The 20,625-nt window shown below is 41.2% G+C and overlaps 1 protein-coding gene and 1 pseudogene across 4 annotated transcripts in view; one reads left to right on the forward strand and one right to left on the reverse strand.

Annotated features, from left to right (window-relative positions):
• TNRC6B (trinucleotide repeat containing adaptor 6B) overlaps nt 1-20,625 on the reverse strand; it is a 243,209-nt gene that overhangs the window by 77,779 nt on the left and 144,805 nt on the right. The window lies entirely within an intron of this gene.
• Nucleotides 1,917-3,215, forward strand: LOC119060560 (WD repeat domain phosphoinositide-interacting protein 2-like; annotated as a pseudogene).

Consider the following 20,625-nt stretch of genomic DNA (forward strand, 5'->3'; position numbering starts at 1 on the left):
CAGTGAAGTTAAAACTGAGTAAAAAATAGTTAGGACCAAATCTGTGCATGCTAAAGAAAAAAAAAGATCTAGATGACAGCAAATGTAAAGCATTAATAGTTAAAGCTTGCCATCAACTGCAGGCAGATGTCAGAGATGGCAAGCATGTAAAAGAAGAGAGCTGCAGACTCAATGAACTAGGTCAGTAAGACTTTCGCACACACAGCCTCTGACTCTTTGCCACTTTCCATATTTTGAGGCGCATGCAAGGAATAAGCTTATTGGGAATTACTCAAGCCAAATAAAGTAAGATAATATATATAAAAGAACTTATTTTCACTTTCAGAAATTCCATGTGGCAAAAGCTATAACCAATAATTTGGGGAAATTGTTCCCTAAAAAGTAGTTCAGGTAACAATGGTGTCTAAGGAATATCTAATTTGAAACCATAATTCTTGTATATTACATACTTTTGCCAGGCAGCCCAGCAATCTCTAACAAAGGAAGCTCCTGACATTCTACACAATTGTAGAGCAGCTGTGTAGGAAGCTTTTTATATAGCTCATAGCCTTGGAACTGTCTCCTTACAGCTTCCACCCCCTGGTCCTAAGTTTTCCTTTTCAGACCACAAAGAAAAAGTCTTCTAAATATTTGTAGTAATACACTGTGCATCCCCAAGGCACTCTCAATTCCCAAACATTCCACATGTGACCTGGTTTTCTACCCCCTCACCAGTGGGGTCACAATCCCCTAAACAAGTTCCAGTTTGTCTGCACTCATCCAATTACTGGACAATATGTCACTGATGATATGGTCAAAGAGCAAATCTGCATTTTTGGAAGTCACATCTTATTAAATTATGACAATCCAACTTCAGTATTTTTCACAGTACCGTGAAGTTAGTTCTCCACAGCCAAGTGCAGGATGTTACATATGTCCCCATTAATGTTCTCTGTGATCATGACCTCCTACAGTCTTCCCTGCATTGAAGGGAATGGCTTGGAACTACATTTTCCAGAATCCCATTTTCCATTTGTTCTAAGTTAGAGGTTGCCAGCAAGAGGGACCAACTTGATATTTGGGAGGCAGAAGAAAGTCAATAACCTTTGAAAACAGTTGCAAGCAAATAACATAGGCATCGGTAGGAGAGAAGACTTCCCACTCTTATAGTAACTTCCAGATGAGATAAAGCCATACTGCTGATGCAGGTAGCTGAGATCATTGCTTTTCTGAGAACCTGACACTCTAATTCATCAACTATAATAGTGACTTCCTTGAATTTCCACCCCTCAGACTTTGGAATGGTTGTGTGAGCCCTTAATTCCCTACATTAAAATCTTTCCTTCTTGGAAAATACAACAAATCCTACAAAAAACCAAACAGAATTAGTATGTGACTTTGTCAAGGTGGCAAGACACAAGATCACACACAAAACCAGTTCTGTGTACCAGTGACAATCAGAAATGGAAATCTTTAAAAATTTTATTTACAGTAGCATCAAAATTATGAAATAACTTAGGGATAAATCTGACAAAAAATGTGTAATCCCCACACAAGAAAAACTAAAATGTTGCTGAGAGAAAAATTTAAAAACTTAACTAGGTTTAGAGATATACTTTATTTATAGATTGGAAGACTCAATATTGTTAAAATGTCAATTCTCCCAAAACTGATTTATAGATTCAAAACAATCTCTATCAAAATCCCAACAGGACTTTTTCAGTAAAACTTGCCAAGCTCTTTTTAAAATTCAAAAGGATCCAGGCTCCGTAGCATAAACAAGAGCAGGGACAGGATGGGGTAGCAACTGATTCCTGGGGCAGCAAGCTGTTGAGACACAAGTGGAGAGCAGGGCCCAGTGCCGACCCCGAGCACACACAATCCCTGTTCTGTGCATAAACCTATAGCCTGGCCCACCTGCCCACCGTGCACCCACCATGAACCTGGCCAGTCAGAGCAGAGAGGTTGGCAACAACCAGCTACTCTTCACTAACTTCCGCCAGGACATGACACCAGAGGAAAAGGCATAAAGAACAACTTGTCTCTCATCTTGCTCATCCCTGGTCCTTAGCTGTTGGTAGTAAGCCCAGTTACAAATTTTTCGCCCTTTGTTCTGTGGATAAGCTGCAACACATCTATGAACTGACACTGACTGAAGACACAAGCATCTTAGAAAGATTGTTCTCAAGCAGCCTGGTGGCTATCGTTAGCCTCAAAGCTCCTAGGAATCTAAGTTTGCTGCTTTAAGAAGGCAATGAAGATCTGTAACTACAGCCACTCCAACACAATACTGGCTGTGAAGTTGAACAGGGAGAGGCTCAGAGTGTGCTGGAAGAGTCTATCTATATAGACAACATCTGGGGCATCAAGGTACTGCACACCATCAGGGAGACCGCCCCCCCCCCCAAGCCCAGCAGTCCTGTGTGTACTGTCCACCAACAATGACAGATGCTACCTGGCATACCCTGGTAGCACCACCACTGAAGAAGTGCAGGTCTTCGACACTATTAATTTGAGAACTGCCGACACGATCCCAGCTCACGACAGTTCTTTAGCCATGCTGGCTTTTGTGATTAGAGTATTTTCCATTCCAGAAGGATAGAAACTCTGAATTCTAGAGAGGAGCTAAGAGGTATGTGAGCATCTGCTCCCTGGCCTTCAGCATGGATGGCATGTTTGTTCCTCTCTGCCCCCAGCAACACTGAGATTGTGCACATTTTCAAACTCAAGACTGTGAAGGAAAAACCTCAGAAGGAGCCTACCACCTGGATCAGGTACTTCAGGAAGGTGCTCATGGCTTCCACCAGATACTTGCCTTCCCAAATAACAGAAACGTTCAACCAGGGCAGAACCTTTGCCATGGTTCGCCTGCCTTTCTGTGGGCACAAAAACATCTGTGTCCTAGCCACAATTCAAAAGATCCCCTGACTGCTGGTGGGAACTGCGGGTGGGTAAGTACCTGGACCCCCAGGAAGGGGGCGAGTACACCTTGATGAAGCAACACAAGTTGGATGGCAGTGTGGAGATAACCAATGAAATCTTAAGACGCCACTTCTCATAAATGCTCCTTAGCAACTCAGATCTACAGCATGACTGTAGCTAAAGGTACTCATGCACCTGCATCTCTGACAAGACTTGCCTATGTGGATGAGCTGGGTGCTTATCTAGAGGAAGAAGCCAGAGCCCTGTGGCTGGAGGACAGTAAGCACCTGCTTATGATTCTCCAGACTGACTGAACCTGACCTGTGAACTCTGACCCCAAAGTAGAGAACATTGGCTGACAGAGAGGACTTTGTGTTATGTTGCTATAAACTTTGACCTGAGTTGGGGGAAGAGGATGGCAGAGACTTAAAAAGAAAAGAAAAATTGTAGCTGTAGTCTGGTTCCCTACTGTTGAGAAATACATGGTTTTCACTTCAGTGGCTTAAAAATAAATAAATAAATAAATAAATAAATAAATAAATAAATAAATAAGATTCATAAGGATCTAGAATAGCCAACAACTTTTTAAAAAGAACAAAATTGTGAGGCTTATACAATCTGACACCCAGACTTACTACAGATATAGTAATTAAGACAGTCTGTTATTGGCACCAAGACAGACAAAAAGTTCAATGGGATAGAATACATTCCAGAAAGAGGTCAACACATGATTTTCCAAAAAGATACAAAAAGCCCTGCCTAGTGTGGCTCAGTGGACTGAGCACTGGCCTGTAAACTGAAAGGTCACAGGTTCAATTCCCAGTAAGGGCACATGCCTGGATGGCCTGCCAGGTCCTCCAGTTGGGGACATGCAAGATGCAATCAATGAATATTTCTCTGGCATATCGATGTTTCTCTCTCTCTCTTTCCCCTCTTAAAAAAATAAATAAAATAGTTTTTAAAAGGTGCAAAGGCAATTCAGTGGAGAAAGGATAGTCTTTTCAACAAGTGTTGGAAGGAACACTTGTATAGCCACATAAAACAACAAAACCAAAAAAACTCAATCAGTACCTTGTACTATATAAAAAAGATTAACTCAAAATGGATCACGGATCTAAATGTAAAACTTGAAACTAGACAAAAACGGGAAAGGTAACATGTTTTCTTCTAGGAGAAAATCCTTATGACCTTGGGTTAAACATTTATATCTTAGATACAATACCGACAAAGTGCAATCCATAAAAGAAACTGACAAATTTGACCAATCAAAATTAAGAATGTCTTCAAAAGATATTGTTACAAGAATGAAAAGAGCTGTAGACCTGGGAGAAAATATTTGCAAGTCACTTACATGATAAAAAAATTTGTGTCCAGATATATTATATAAAGAACAGTCAAAACTCAATCCAGTTTCTTAAAGTTAAACATACACCTGCCATATGATCCATCCATTCTAAGCCTAAATATTTACCCTAGAGAAAAGAAAGAATATGTACAATGTAAAGACTTCTAAATGTTCATAGCAGCTTATTTATAATAGCTAAAAGCTGCAAACTACTCAAATGTGCACCAGTAGGTGAACAGATAAATTGTGGTACAGCATACAATGACACAGTACTTAGCAATCAGAGAATGAACTACTGATATACACAACATGCATAAGGTTCAAAATAATTACGCTGAGTGAAAGAAGCCATACAAAAGCACTCTATGTTCCATTTATATAACATTCTAGAAAAACCCCAAAGTAATCTATAGAGATGTACAGCAGGTCAGTGGTTACCTGGGGGCTGGGGAAGGTGGGAAGGAGAGCTGACCAAAGGGTATAAAGACACTTTGGGGGACAAGGATACAGTCATCATCTTTTTAAAATTTAGTGTCTACTGAACATTTCAGATATATACAGTTTATTGTACCTCAATAAGGGGCTAAAATAAAAACAAAAAGGAAAAGAGGAAAAAAAAACTTTCCTACATGGAATACCTAGAATGACCTCTGTTTTCCTGCCAGAGCCCCCTGACTGATACACCAGTACAAGTGAGATCTCTTTATCAGTTGAAATTTCACCCAGGGTGTGCACACTCTTCCCTAAGATGGCAAATCTTCAAATTGGAGCTTCTGCATAGATAATGTTCCTACAGTGTCCAGTTTCATTTTCAAAAGCCTCCTGTAAAAGAAAGCTTACTAAGTCAAATGTCTCAATTTTTAGACTTTTACCTTTCCATTTCATTTGGTCTTATACTCTAGGGATCCCCATAAGCTATGGGCATCTTCACTGGATTTTCTCATTAAGTTTTGTTCAATTGGAAACACCTATACAACATGTTTGTGCTGTAGCCGTGAACTGAATCTATTTTTTCAATCATTCTTGTGGTTTTGCTTGCCTACACTAAGCTCCAGAAAACTCAAAGGACTCCTAAAATCTGGTCTTTGTTTACACCATTTCCCATCTTTCTCCTCAAAGTGTATTCCCATACACTACAATCAGTATGCCAGGCTCCTAAAGACAGCCTGAAATTAAATTAAGAGTAGTTTTATAAATATCCAAACAGGCATCAGCAGGAGGACTATACCACACACTCTAATATTAATACCCTTGAGCCATTAAAAACTACGCTTAAACCTTATGGGCCAGACAAACCCACAAAGCCAGAGAAGCACTCTTCCTTAAGCATACAACAGCACAGAAAGTGAAAAGAAATGAGGTATAGGAGTCTAAGCCAGAGCTTTGGAAATCACTACAAAATAGTGATAAAATATTGTTCTACAGCAGAAAAGAAAACGCTTATCAATCAGAATCCACAGTTGTGAGGCACATCTTATTTAGAAGAACTGACAGCTTATTAACAGTAGATACTGGGGCTGCTTTCTTTTTTATGTAGCTTCTCCCCTTTCACACCTGCTTCCATGCATGGTATGACACAATTATTAAAAGAATAAATAAAAATAACATCTGACATTTGAAATCAATACAACTGTTAGCAATTCAACCAAAATTACAGTGAGCTGAAACTCCATTAAAAGGCGATTTTAAAGCAACTAAAGCATGACATATCCAAGTGCAGCATCCAGGAGTGACTCAGTGGCTAGGCAAAAGGCCCCAAGTGCTTTGGACTTGTTTAACCACACCAAGGCCTCATCTTTGAAGAGGCTGCTTTGGAAGCCTTGGGCTGAGGTTCGGATCCCTGTGTGTGCACTCCCAGTGGAGATGTATGGAAGATTCTGTGAGGTCTATTGCCCACCAACACAAGGCAAGGTGGTTGGGTAGTGTTTGCCCTAAACTGGGAGGCATTACCCTTATTCTCTGGATCCTTCTCTCTCACTGACCGAGCCATTTTCTCTCTCAAGGTTACACTTGCACACATAAGAAAGGGGGGTGAATAATGTATAATAATCTTTAAAAGCACTTCTTAAATCTAAGTTTAAATTACTGAACAAAAAATAATTATTAAATTATTTTTGAACAGAAAATAATTCAAACAGTAATTCATTTGGCTCTACTCTGACCAACGGGCATGACGCATACCACACTGACAAAGAGGCAGGCAAGGTGAGAAAGGTGTTGTCATAATGTAGCCCATCAAGGAAAATACTTTTTGAATACCTTTCTAGATCTGTGTCTTAAGAAAAAAAAAAGCATTATATATAAGAAATTAAATGGAAGAGGTTTGGATTTTCAGAGGTCACACAGTAATTACTGCAGTAAGTAAGCTTCCTGATTCTACAGCACCACAACCTACTATTTTATTAAGTTTGTGCCTGTTATTTTAATTCTAGAAACTCTCTGAGGAAAGGTACTATTTGTGACACTTATCTTGATATTGAAAAAATCAGCAGAGAATGAAATTCACTCTGAATTCAGAATTCCACAGGTGACAGTCATACCCTACTTCTCAATGGTTTTAATTTGTGCTCTCTTGTCAGAATAGTAAAAATGGAAAATCACGTTCTTGTGTGCCAGCAGTCAGCATTTAAATTTAGTAAGTTCAATGATAAATGAATTACTTTGAGGAAAATATGTAGTTTTGAAAGATAAGCATGCTTAATGTTAATAAGTAACCAACTACAAAGTAAAGCTAATTCATGAATTTACATGAACTAAAATTATACACCAGTGGGAAAAAAACTTCAAATTTAAAATACTATTTATATATAGCCTTTGGGGAACAGCTAAGCCAACATACACCTATGTTTAATTCTTCAGGATCAGATATAAGATGCCTAACTTCATTTAAGATGATATTCAAGTCTCTATATAATACAGTTTTGTACCTAATTTCTATTTAGGTATCCTGAGGAAAATTTTTAGAGAATGATCTACCACTGTCATCTTTGATAAATAATTTCTGTAACATCTATGTGTAAATATGGTTTTCTGAGCATACTTAAATTTCTCTTAAACAAGGTTATCAATAGGATTCCCCCCCCCAAGTTAAGAATTCTGCTTTCTATATGTCATTTGAGTCTAGAGACTCTCTTCGTGAATTAGTGCAGTATTTTTGTTATTTCTTTGTGTTTCAGGATCCTCAGTTTCCAACATCTTGGCAGTCCCTTTGATTTTACCTCCCACAATCCCATTTCCACGCATGATTAATTACAAGAAGCAGAGTCCTCTACCCAGGTCACCAGATAAAGAGAAAACACACAGGCTTTGAAGTTTGATTGTTTTAAGACCAAACTCTATTTATCTTTGGTTCAGACACTAATGGTAGGAACTTGGGCAAATTACCTGGCCTCTAAGTCAGTTTCCGTATCTATAAAATGGGGGTTATGCTAATTCTGTGTGGATTAGAGGTAATAATTCTGTAGATAATTAGAGATAACAACACTCGGCCTAGGGTTGCCTTGCTGCTGCTGCTGTTTCTGGCAGCACCATGCTCCTCCTCCTCCACATTAAGCACCTATTGTGCATAAAGCACCAGAGGAGTTATAGGTAATCAAAGAGGTATGAGACACACACCATTCTTGAGAAGGCACTCAAGAACTATATAACCCTCCCGGCCAGGTGGTTCAGTTGGTTGGAATGTCATCCTGTACAAAAAGTAGTGGGTTTGATTCCTGGTAAGGGCATGTATAGGAGGCAAACCATCTGTGTTTCACTTTCACCTTCATGAGAGTTCTCTCTCCCTCTTTCTCTCTGATCTCCTCTTTCCTCTCTCTCTAAAGTCAATACAAAAACATATCCTTGGGTAAGAATTCAAAAATAAATAAATGAAAATTAACAACAAAAGACCTTTCATGACTCTCTATATAAGAACTGAATCCATACATCACACATGCAAATAAACTCCAGATTCAGAAAACAGTTAAAGGTAAAGGAGGGAAGGAAGGAAGGAAACCATTAAAGCACTTAAAGAAACTGGCTAATTTTTCTTTCTATAATTGCACAGTAAACAAAGACTTTCTTAACTCTAACAGACCTTAGAACCCACAAATGATTGCTTCATCTGTATAAAGTATAGATATAAAAAAACTTTAACACAATTATTATAAAACCCACCAGAAACAAAGTAAGTATTTTGGGGGAAAAAACACATTAACAATTTATAAAGCAAGGAGGTAGGTTCCATCATACATGAAGAGCTCCTACAAATCAATAAAAGACCAACAATCCAATAGGTAAGCGGTGAAGGAAATGAACAGAGTTCTGAAACATATGAAAAGATGAGCTATTGCATTCCCTATGTGGGAACAGCATATTAAAACTACCAAGACACCATCTTTCATTTGCCAAGCTGCCACAGACAAAACTTGGTAAAAACACAGTGCTAATAAAGGTGTCAGGGAAAAAGACATTCACTTATATTGCTGGTGAGAATATAAACTGATACAATCTCTGTAAAGAACAATTTGACAGTTAACTGTCAATATTAAATTGTTATGTGGTCTTTGATCCAGCTACCTAACTTCTAGGAATATATCACAGGAAAATAATTACACGTGTGAGAAATTATATATGTAAAGCAAATTCACCATAGTATGTAATGGCAAAAGATTGGAAACAGTCCATCAGTTAGGAGACTAGCTTAATAAATTATAGTTTATCCACACAAGGGAATCTTAAGCAATTATAAAAGGAAGCTCTTTATGTACTAATGAAGATAGATCCTCAAGATACACTGTTAAATTTAAAAAGCAAGATCCCCCAAAAAGTATACTTTGTGCTACTGTGTGTAAGAAAAAGAAGGCTTCTATGTAATTCTTAAAAAAAAATCCTCACCCAAGAATGTTTACTGATTTTACAGAAAGAGCAAGGGAGGGAGTGAGTAAGGGGGTAGGTGGGTGGGGGGAGAGGGAGAGAGAGACAGAGAAACATCAATTGGATGCCTCCTGTACGTGCCCCAACTGGAGCTTGAACATGCAACCTTTTGGTGTATGGGACAATGCTCCAACCAACTGAGCCACCCGGCCAAGAAAATCATATGTAATTTTTAATATATGAATAGAGACTCTCTGAAAGAAACTCTCTATTAAACTAGTAACATTACTGCATCAGAGACAGGATAACTATTTTAAAAAAGATACTACATCAAGACATTACCACTGGGGAAACAGTAAAGAGTACACGAGATTATCAATTTATTTTTTTGACATTTCACTACCCAAAATTTTAATTTATTTTTTAAAATATATTTTATCGAGACTTCCGCCAAGATGGAGGCATAGGTGGATGTGCCGTGCCTTCTCCCACAACCAAGATTAGAGAAAACTAAATATTAGCAACAGAAAACACAGCCAGAACACGGAAAATTGAACTTTTCGGAAGTCCGTTAACAACAAATTCTTCAGCCTGACCGGTAAGGGGCGAAACCAGCGGCTGGCGGAGCGGGATTGCACGGGAGGACTCGGCCAGACACACTCGGGCCCGCGGAATCCAGGCGCAGGGTCAGACCTGGTGAGCGACCCAGCGAGCAACCAGGCGAGCGACCTTGGGGGAGACAGCCGGGCCCGGGGCTGCGTGTTGACTGAGGTCGCGCATTTGTGCGAGGGTGGACAGGCGAGGGAGTGGGCGGTTGGACCGGGCCAGCAGGTCCCCACAGCAAGCGGCAGTGGAGGGCGCCGCCATTTCCCTGCTCTGACCCCACCTCCACATACAGCGTCATAACCTAGCGACTCTGAGTGGCCCGGCCCAGGTAAACCACCTAAGGCACTGCTCCTTCGCACCCAGCTGTGAGAAGCGGCAGAGGGGGTCGCCATTTCCCCGCTCGGGCCACGCCCCCACATACAGCGTCACAACCCAGCGACCTGGGAGTCCAAGCCGCCGCTTCTCACACTTAAAGGGCCCGAACAGACCAAGAATGGCGCAGGAGGATCTCAGAGCCCCAGAAATAAATCTAAGTGATGAAGAAATAGCAAAACTCACAAACGCACAGTTTAAAAAATTGGTGATCAGGATCCTCACAGAACTGGTTGATTATACCGACAAATTAGACAAATATATGAAGGCGAAACTAACTGAAATGAATGGAATTGCACAGGACACCAATAGCAATGAAAAGGAAACTGGGACTCAAATCAATGGAGTGGACCAGAAGAAAGCAAATAATGGCCAAACAGAAAAGAGTCAAGAAGCAAGAATTCAAAGAAATGAGGAGAGTCTTAGGAACCTCCAGGACATCTTTAAACGCTCCAACATCCGAATTATAGGGGTACCAGAAGGGGGAAAGGCACAGCCACCAGTGGAAAACTTATTTGAACAAATAATAAAGGAGAATTTCCCCAATCTGGCAAAGGAAATAGACTTCCAGGAAATCCAGGAAGCTCAGAGAGTACCAAAGAAGTTGGACCCAAGAAGGAACACACCAAGGCACATCGTAATTACATTAGCCAAGATTAAAATGAAGGAGAGAATCCTAGAAGCAGCAAGAGATAAGGGGACAGTCACCTACAAAGGAGTCCCCATCAGACTGTCAGCAGATTTCTCAAAAGAGACCTTACAGGCAAGAAGGGGCTGGAAAGAGGTATTCCAAGTCATGAAATCTAAAGACCTACAACCAAGATTGCTCTATCCAGCAACACTTTCATTTAAAATGGAAGGACAGATAAGGTGCTTCTCAGATAAGATCAAATTCAAGGAGTAGTTCATCATCACCAAGCCCTTATTATATGAAACGTTAAAGGGACTTATCTAAGAAAAAGAAGTTAAAGAAACATGAACAGTGAAAGGACAACAAACTCACAGTTATTAACAACCACACCTAAAACGAAAGCAAACTAAAAGGACAGCTAGATCAGGAGTGGAAACATAGAAATGAAGATCTCAAGGAGGGTTAGCAACAGGGGAGTGGGAGGAGGAGAAGGGGGAGAAGGTACAGAAAATAAGTAGCATAGACAGTAGATAGAAAATAGATGGGGGGGCAAGAATAGCATGGGAAATATAGAATCTAAAGGACTTGAGACACATGGTCATAAACTAAAGGGGGGGGTGATGGTGGGGATGGGGGGTAGGGTGGAGGGGAATAAAGGGGGAATAGAACAACTGTAACAGCATAATCAATAAAAAAATAATTTAAAAAATATATTTTATCAATTATGCTATTACAGCTGTCCCAATTTCCCCCCTTTGCCCCCTTCCGCCTGATACCCCTCTTCCCTCCAGCAATCCCCACTTCCTTAGTTCATGTCCATGGGTGTACACGTAAGTTCTTTGGGTTCTCCATTTCCTATACTATTCTTAACCTCCTCCTGTCTATTTTGTAACTAATAATTATGCTTCTTAATCCATGCACCTTTCCCCCCCCTGTTTCCCCCACACACACACTGATAACCCTCCCAATGATCTCCATATCTATGATTCTGTTCCTGTTCTGGTAGTTTGCTTAGGTTTTTTGTTGTTGTTTTGTTTTTTTAAGATTCAGTTGCTGATAGTTGTGATTTGTTGCCATTTTAATATTCATTGTTTTGATCCTCTTTTTCTTAAGTAACTCCCTTCAACATTTCATGTAATAATGGCTTGATGATGATGAACTCCTTGAGTTTTACACTGTCTGGGAAGCACTTTTATCTGTCCTACAATTCTAAATGATAGCTTTGCGAAATAGAGTAATCTAGCGTGTAGGTCCTTGCTTTTCATCACTTCCAATACTTCTTGCTAGTCCCTTGTTGCCTACAAAGTTTCTTTTGACAAATCAGTTGATAGTCATATGGGCACTCCTTTGTAGGTACTCTGCTTTTCTCTTGCTGCTTTTGATTCTCTCTTGCCCTGGCTGGTGTAGCTCAGCGGACTGAGGACTGGCCTGTGAACCTAAAGACTGCTGGTTTGATTCCTGGTCAGGACACATGGCTGGGGTGCAGGACAGGTTTTTGACTGGGGGTGTGTAAGCGGCAACCTTCTCTCACACACTGATGTTTCTCTCCCCTGCGTTTCTCTCTCCAAAATAAATAAACAAATAAATAAATATGACTCTCTATCTTTAAACTTTGGCATTTTAATTATGATGTGCCTTGGTATGGTCCTCTTTGGGTCCAACTTGTTTGGGACTCTATGCTTCCTGGATTTGTATGCCTATTTCCTTCATCAAGTTAAGGAAGTTTTATTAATTTTTCTCTTTCTTTTTAAAAAATATTTTATTTATTTATTTTTAGAGAGAAGAGAAGGGAGAGAGTAAGAGAAGGAGGGAAACATCCATGTGTGGTTGCCCCTCACACGACCCCCACCAGGGACCTGGCCTGTAACCCAGGCATGTGCCCTGACCAGGAATCAAACTGGTGACCTTTGCCTTGCTGTCTGGTACTCAATCCACTGAACCACACCAGCCAGGGCTTTTTATTATTTCTTCATATAAGTTTTCAATTCCTTGCTCTTCCTTTTCTCCTTCTGGCATCCCCAGGATTCTGATGTTGGTACATTTGGAGATCCCTCAGAAGCTTCTTACACTATCCTCAGTTTTTTGAATTTTTGCTTCTTGTTGTTCTGGTCGAATGCTTATTTCTTCTTCATGTTCCAAATTGTTGCTGTGAATGCTTCCTTCCCTTCAATGTTTGTTCCCTGTAGATTTTTCTTTATTTCACTTAATGTAACTATCATTTCTTCCTTTAGGTTGTTGCTGTACTCAATGAGTTCTTTGAGCATCCTGACCACCAGGTTTTGAACTCTGCATCTGATGGGTTGGTTATCTCCATTTTGTTTATAGTTCTATTTTCTTGGGTTTTGTTCTTTCATTTGGGTCATATTTCTTTGTCTCCTCAGTTTGGCAGCCACTCTGTGTTTCTGTGTATTAGGTAGAGCTGCTTTGACTCCCTGTCTTAGTAGTGTTGCCTATTGTAGAAAAAACACCTGTAAATTGTGTGGTATGGAGCCTCAGGTAATTGCCAGAGCAGGGCAACCCACTTCAATGCTTTGTGGCTTTGTGTTAGACAAGGACTCAAGAGGGGACAGTGCTGCTGCCTAGCTTCTGAAGGTTTGCCTGGTACTCACTCTGTTCCCCGTCACTTCACTCACTCCCCATATATGACTGGAACCCATCCAGCTGTTGCCTTGGTGCTGAATCTCAAGAGTGAGTGGGTTTGCGTATGTTCTAAGACCATGTAGGCCCTTTAAGCAGAGTCTCCTGAAAAGCCAGCAGTTTCCTTTGCCCTCCCAACTCCCACTGGTTTTTACAGCCAGAAGTTATGGGGATTTATCTTCTTAGCGCTGGAACCCTAGGCTGTGCAGTCTGGCCTGGGGCTGGGATCACTCACTCTCAAAGTATTCCTTCCGATTTTTATCCAACACACATGAATGTGGGACCACCTGTTTCACCACTGCACCACATCGTGTCTCCTTGCCTCTCCCTCCACCTGTCTCTGTGTCTCAGCCATTCCTACCTGTCTGGATGAATGTAGCTTCTTTAAATCCTTGTGTCAGACTTCCATCCAGCTCAATTTCCTGACAGTTCGGGGTGTTATTTTGAGGTTTAGTTGTAATTCTGTGGTTGTACAAGGAGGCAAAGTATGTTTACTTACACCGCCATCTTGACCAGAAGTCCTCAGATTATTTCTTAATACTTCATTCTTTTTTACCGGTATTTCTTTTTTTCTTTTAAATATTTTATATATTTATTTTTAGACATAAGAGAAGGGAGGAAGAAAGAGAGGGAGAGAAACATCACTGTGTGATTGCTTCTTGTGTGCCCCCAATTGTGGACCTGGCCCACAACCCAGGCAACATGCCCTAACTGGGTATCGAACCAGTGACCTTTGGTTCACAGGTTGTCTCTCAATCCACTCAGCCACACCAGCCAGGGCTACTGTTATTTCTTAACAGCTGCATGTGAATCTACAATTATTTTAAAAACAAAAAGTTTAAATAAAAATATTTTGTTTGAATAATATAAAATAGATCTAGAAGTTAAAAGCATGGTCAAGGTAGTAATGCTATCCTGAGATCAGAAGACAAATCATTGTTGGGCCTCAATTCCTCTGTGAGAACCCTTCATTCCCCAGATAAGCCCTATTCCTCTCTGGTCCACGTGTCCCCCACAACTAGAATGCAAATTCCCCTCCTTTCTTTGGGTTCCATTAGAGACTTTCAAATGGCCACAATATTCCCTGTTGTTCATCTCCCTACCCCACTTAAACCTCAGCCTTTTGTGAAGTGGTACACAGATGGAACTGTATAGTTTACCAAACATGAACATGCAGGCTGTCCAGGTCAGCCATGATAAAATGAACCCCTCCTCAGCAACAAGCTACATGGACAGCTAAGAGGTTTCACGGACTCCCTACTTTTACCTCCATGAGGGTACTATGAGATGGCGTGAAGACAGAATACCATATGAGAAAGATGATCAGGGGAGACTCCAAAGAGTGTGAAGAACTTATTGCTGTTTCCACTTCTCCCAGGATGGGACGTGCCCCCATTATTAGGTATGAGTCATCCTGCCTCCTGGCTACACCTAAAATAAAAAAAGAGATGGATAGGCCAGGACACCTTAACTTCAGGGTACTGGCCACTAAAATCTTTCCATTAAATCACCCCTTATATGGATTCCATGCTCACCAAACTACTATCTAATTCAAATACACAGGACACCTACAATAAGGACATGTTAGGCAGAATGTCCAGTGGGAACCTAGAGTAAAGAGCAGCAGGAGGAAGACAGAAGAAGTTAATAAAGGGAGTATGAAGGTAGCCACCAATTTTCACCTAATTGTGCTATCTCTAAGAAAAAACAACTAAACAAATCTACACTTACCTATTTCCTGAGTAGTCAACTGGTATAGGAACATTATTCCTAAAACATCAGCTAGACACTGGAGACCTGTCTCAGTTGCCCTCAGGAAAAGTAAACTATGTGCTACTCAGTGTCACAGGGAATGGTGGAAGAACTGCAATATTCCACATGCTGATCTGGCCTAAGTGTCCAAATTGAGAACCCAGCTGGGGCTGGGAGTGGGGTGGGAAGAGCAGGAGATGGAATACCTCAAAAGTGCACCACCATCTTCAGGAAACCTGGAGCTGCTGGGAAGCTGCAAGCCTCTTCACTAACAGCATATTAGGTACAGTTTTGGGGTTAAAATTTACAGTTGTTTGCTTTCCCCTACACGCCTGCTTTGGCTTTATCTTTTCACTCATTTTATTTAACATGCTCAGGGCCCTTACCAAATTAGACCAACAAGTCCAGTCTTGAGAAGCTAACAACTACTTTCCAAACATACCAATTTCCTTTTCCCTAAAACAAAGGCTTTAAAAGGGAAAGGAAAATGAAGAAAAGCTCATTGACATGCCTGCCAATTCTTCTGGCCAATTTGGGGTTTCCATAGTTAAGCTTGCCAATTATTTATGCATCTTTTGCCTAAAAAAGAAAAAAAGATAAAAGGAGAAGGATATAAAACACTGAGTACCAAAACTAAACCTAAAGGTGCTAACCAAAAGTTTAAAAAAAATTCCAAAAACATAAAATGGGACTTCTGCCAAGACGGAGGCATAGGTGGAAACACTATACCTACTCACACAACCAAGTTTAAAAACAACAAAGTTTTAGCAACAAAACGCAGCCAAACCACAGAAAATTGAACTATACGGAAGTCCGACAACAATGAACCTTTCAGCCAGACCTGTAAGAGGGGCGAAGCCAGCAGCGGAGCAGGGTCGGGCAGGAAAGATCCACCAGACTGACCCGGGTGTGTGACCCAAGCACATGACCCAGGCACCCAGGCAGCCATGGGTAGATCCCAGGTGTGAAGCAGCAGCGGGTGGACCCACTGAGGGCACAAGGCAGTGGACCCACTGAGGGCTGGCTAATCGTGGTCACACATTCGCACGCAGATAAACCAGCGAAGGAACGAGCAGTGAGACAGACGTCGCAGGCCCCAGCAGTGGGAAGCAGCATAGGGGACCGCCATTGTCCCTCTCTGACCCTGCCCTCACATACAGCGTCACAACCCAGCAACCTGGGTGGCCCCGCCCTAGTGAACACCTAAGGCTCTGCTCCTCATAGGTAACAGGTGTGAACAGAGCAAAACATTATGGCTCAAGAAGAACTTAAAAGCCCCAGAGCTCATAACTCTAAGTGACCAAGAAATAGCCAAACTTTCAGATGCACAGTTCAAAACACTGGTGATCAGGATGCTCACAGAACTGGTTGATTTTGGTCACAAATTAGAGGAACATATGAAGGCTAAACTAATTGAAATTAATGGCAATACACAGGAAACCAATAGTAATAGAAAAGAAACTGGGACTCAAATCAAGGAAGTGGTCCAGAAGGAAGAACAAAAAATGACCAAACAGGAAAATACGAAGAAACAAGAATTCAAAAAAATGAAGAGAGGCTCAGAAACCTCCAGGACATCCTTAAATGTTCCAACATCCGAATTATAGGGGTACCAGAAGGGGAAGAGGAACACCCACAAATGGAAAACTTATTTGAACAAATAATAAAGGAGAACTTCCCCAATCTGGCCAAGGCAATAGACTTCCAGGACATCCAGGAAGCTCAGAGAGTCCCAGAGAAGTTGGACCCAAGAAGGAACACATCAAGGCACATTATCATTACATTAGCCAAGATTAAAATGAAAGAGAGAATCCTAGAAGCAGCAAGAGAGAAGGGGACAGTCACCTACAAAGGAGTTCCCATCAGACTGTCAGCTGATTTCTCAAAAGAGACCTTACAGGCAAGAAGGGGCTGGAAAGAAGTATTCCAAGTCATGAAATGCAAGGACCTACATCCAGGATTGCTCTATTTACCAAAGCTTTCATTTAGAATGAAAGGGCAGATAAGGTGCTTCTCAGATAAGGTCAAATTCAAGGAGTTCACCATCATCAAGCCTTTATTATATGAAGTGTTAAAGGGACTGACCTAAGAAAAAGAAGATAAAAAATATGAACAGTGAAAGGACACAAACTCAGTTATTAACAACCACACCTGAAACAAAGGCAAACTAAGAGGACAGCTAGATCAGGAGCAGAACCATAGAAAAGAAGATCACATGGAGGGTTAGCAACAGGGGAGTGGGAGGGGGAGAAGGTACGGAGAATAAGTAGCATAGATGGTAGGCAGAAAATAGATAGGGGGGAGGGCAAGAATAGGAGGGGATATATAGAATCTAAAGAACTTGAGACATGTGGTCATAAACTAAAGGGGGGGAATGGTGGGGGAGGGGTGTGCAGGGTGGAGGGGAATGAAGGGGGGAAATAGAACTGTAATGACATAATCCATAAAATATATTTAAAAAAATAAAAATGATTTAAGCAAACACGTGAACAACAGTGTGCACACATACAAAACTATGTAGTGTCTCCAGCAAGGGAGATAACAAACAGTCCTTCCCTTTCTCCCTCTTCTAAGTCACTCTAAGACTGACAATGACAAAGGCTCCTCAGTGTGTGGGGAGCGGAAGGGCTCAAACCCCTCTACCTCTCCCCCTCCCTCAAAGGGAGAGGAAAACGCACCTGCATACACCTCCTGCCATGATCTAACTCTAGCTCCTGGTCACACTCAGGATCCTGGCTTTGGCTCCAGAACCACCGTGAACTGTCCATGGCTACAGAGAGTTTGGGGATCCTTCAACAAGGATTCCTGCCCTGGCTGGAACGGCTCAGCTGGTGGAGTGTTGTCCTGTAGACCGAAAGGTCCCGGGTTTGATTTCCCATCAGAGCACATACCCAAAATTATGGGTTTAATACCAGTTTGGGGTGTGAACCAGAAGGCAATCAATCAATGTTTCTCTTTCCCTCTCTCTCATTCTCTCTCTCAAAAGAAATGGAAAAAAATGCACTCAGGTAAAGATGTATTAAAAAAAAGAAAAGAAAAACCAAAAAACAAGGACCTGCTATTACACATCCCTAATCAACCAGAAATCAGTACAGATTTAGAGTCAAAAGGCCAGAGCATTCAAGATAGAACATACTGAATTGCTCCCAGATAAAAGCCCCGCCCCTCATTTATTGTATAGCAAGAGTTCTCAATGAGATCAGTTGCGAGCTGCAGCACCATTTGTTCCTAATAAAGTTCCTAAGTTTACAAATGATTTGTTTAAAGCAAAGAGTCTCCCTCTAGAATACAATCTATTTCCCCCCCATGTGTTCACTTAGTGCCCCCTACAGGTCATACCTTGTTCTGAGTACTCAGGATAGAGGACAAAAAGAAAAGGTGTTTTCCAGCAAAACAGGCATCGAACCAGCAGACTAATGAATAATGACTTTAGTAGTGATCAGACAATGAGGAAAATAAACTAGATAGGATAATGGGGCAGAGTATGAGAAGGGCAGAGAATGATTTCTTTTGGATAAGGTAAGGAAAGGCTTCTGAGCAGGTAACATCTGAGTTGAGAAAAAGCCACATGTGGAGAGAGTTATTCAGGGAGAAGAAAGACCCAGACTAAAAGGCTCAGGGTAGGAACCAACTGTTGAGTACAAACCAAAGTGCAGGGCAGATGACAGAAAAGTAGGTGCTAGCTGGAAAGCAAGGGGGTCCATGGGGAATTCCTACGCAATACAAAAGGGGACAGCACCTGCCATCATGTCCAGGGCTTTTCCTTTCATCCCAAAGCAGTAAGAGAACCTAGAACCTCTGGCCTTCCTGTTGGTCCTCCTCCTGTCCACGTTCTCAGGCCTGGACCTTTGTTTGGGTTAATCCCCACCCCCCCCTCCAGAAATGACTTTCTTGCTCCTTCTTATATTTTTGCATCTAGCTGAAGTTTCCTCACTGAAATCTCACTTCCTCCAGTGTTCTTGCTAGGTCCAGGATTCCTGAAAGCCCAAAGTACTTAATTCATTTTCCCTAAGCAAATATTCATTGTCCACCTACTAAAAGGTCAGGTATTATCCTGGTTCTGGGGATGCAGAGGTGAAGAGACATAGGTCCCACCTTCAAGGGGCTCTGTTTGGTCTCCCAAAGAGAGGACCTGGTAAATGAGCAATCTCTATACAATGGGGTAACTGTAACAATAAAGGTTCATTGAATTTTTTCATCAGATAACTGCTTCTAATAGCAACTTAACTCTTCTGTGGGTGTATATGATGTCATCTGTTCCTCTACCCAGAATGTCTAGGAAGTCTGGTTTCTACCTGTAGTTCAAAAGTAGTCCTGGTTTGGAAAATGAATTCATCCTACCCATCATGATCAAGCTTCCGGTTCTGAACCTGGCTCTTCAAGTCCACCACGCCTGTGGCCTCAACTCACACCCCCACCTCCTCTACCACACCTCCCTGTACAAACCTTCATTTCCTGTTCCCAGAACCCACTGTCACCTTCTGCCTTCTCTCTGGTCACCCTGTGCCACCCAAGCTTAGTCCAAGAAAGGCACTCAATACATGCTTGTTAAAACAAAGAAATAAAAGATGATGTCTGTCCAACTGTAATAGCTTTCCCAGAAGCTTTGCCCTCCCTGCTCAGAATTCCTAGTCCTCACTATCACTTCATAATCAATAGGGTGCTATGCAGTAGGATTTTAAAAATTATTTATAGTATTATTAAATTAGGTAATTGTCTCTAAGAATGTAGTTATAAGCATGCTGAAAATAGTAGCCATAACTTTATAAACTATATTGTAAAGAAAGAAACCTGAGATTTTAACAATCATATCAAGATTTACTAAGACAATTAAATGTTGTCCCCTTCCAAGCAATTATCTCAATGTGACCATACTATATGTCTTTTTTTTTTTTTTTTTTTTTTTTGCTCAAACAATCTGGGACCTCATCTTTCAAAATGTACCAGTGCTAGGGCCTTTTTTCAATATCTGCAGTCTGCTTTTTAGAAGCAATGCTGATAAAGATGCTACATAGTCATACTTTGAATCCTTTCCTGACACTGCCTTCACACAGCAGGTTCCACACAGCCCTCTCTGATGTGGAACACACGAGCCAGGGGATGTGGAGTCCTGGGGCAGGCCAGTCATCTGCTCTGGCTCACATATGTGCAAGAGGGAACTGGGCTAGATGATGTCAGATTCCTTTTATCCCTAACATTTAATGGCACCTTTGGAAAACAAAATCCAATTTCAACAAAAGAATAATTTAGGAATTACCATGTGGAACTAATATCAAGTACCTACTTTTTCATTGTTAATAACAGAAGAGTTAATGCCAGTAATGCAGTGATGGAAGAAAAGAGCAATGAAAGAAATGCTTCCAAGGTCAGAAGGAACTTTCAGTGTGATAATGGACTCCAGGAAGGACACAGGTAGAGTATAACTAGCTAGAGCTTTGTCCATGTGACCAAGAACTTGAGAAGACCTAAGAGGAAAGGAAGGTGAAAGCATAACGGCATAAAAGACAAGGCACTGTACTGGACTGAG

The sequence above is a fragment of the Artibeus jamaicensis genome, unplaced genomic scaffold, assembly GCF_021234435.1.
Source record: "Artibeus jamaicensis isolate MK-2021 breed Jamaican fruit bat unplaced genomic scaffold, CSHL_Jam_final contig_233, whole genome shotgun sequence".
NCBI classification, from domain to species: Eukaryota; Metazoa; Chordata; class Mammalia; order Chiroptera; family Phyllostomidae; genus Artibeus; species Artibeus jamaicensis.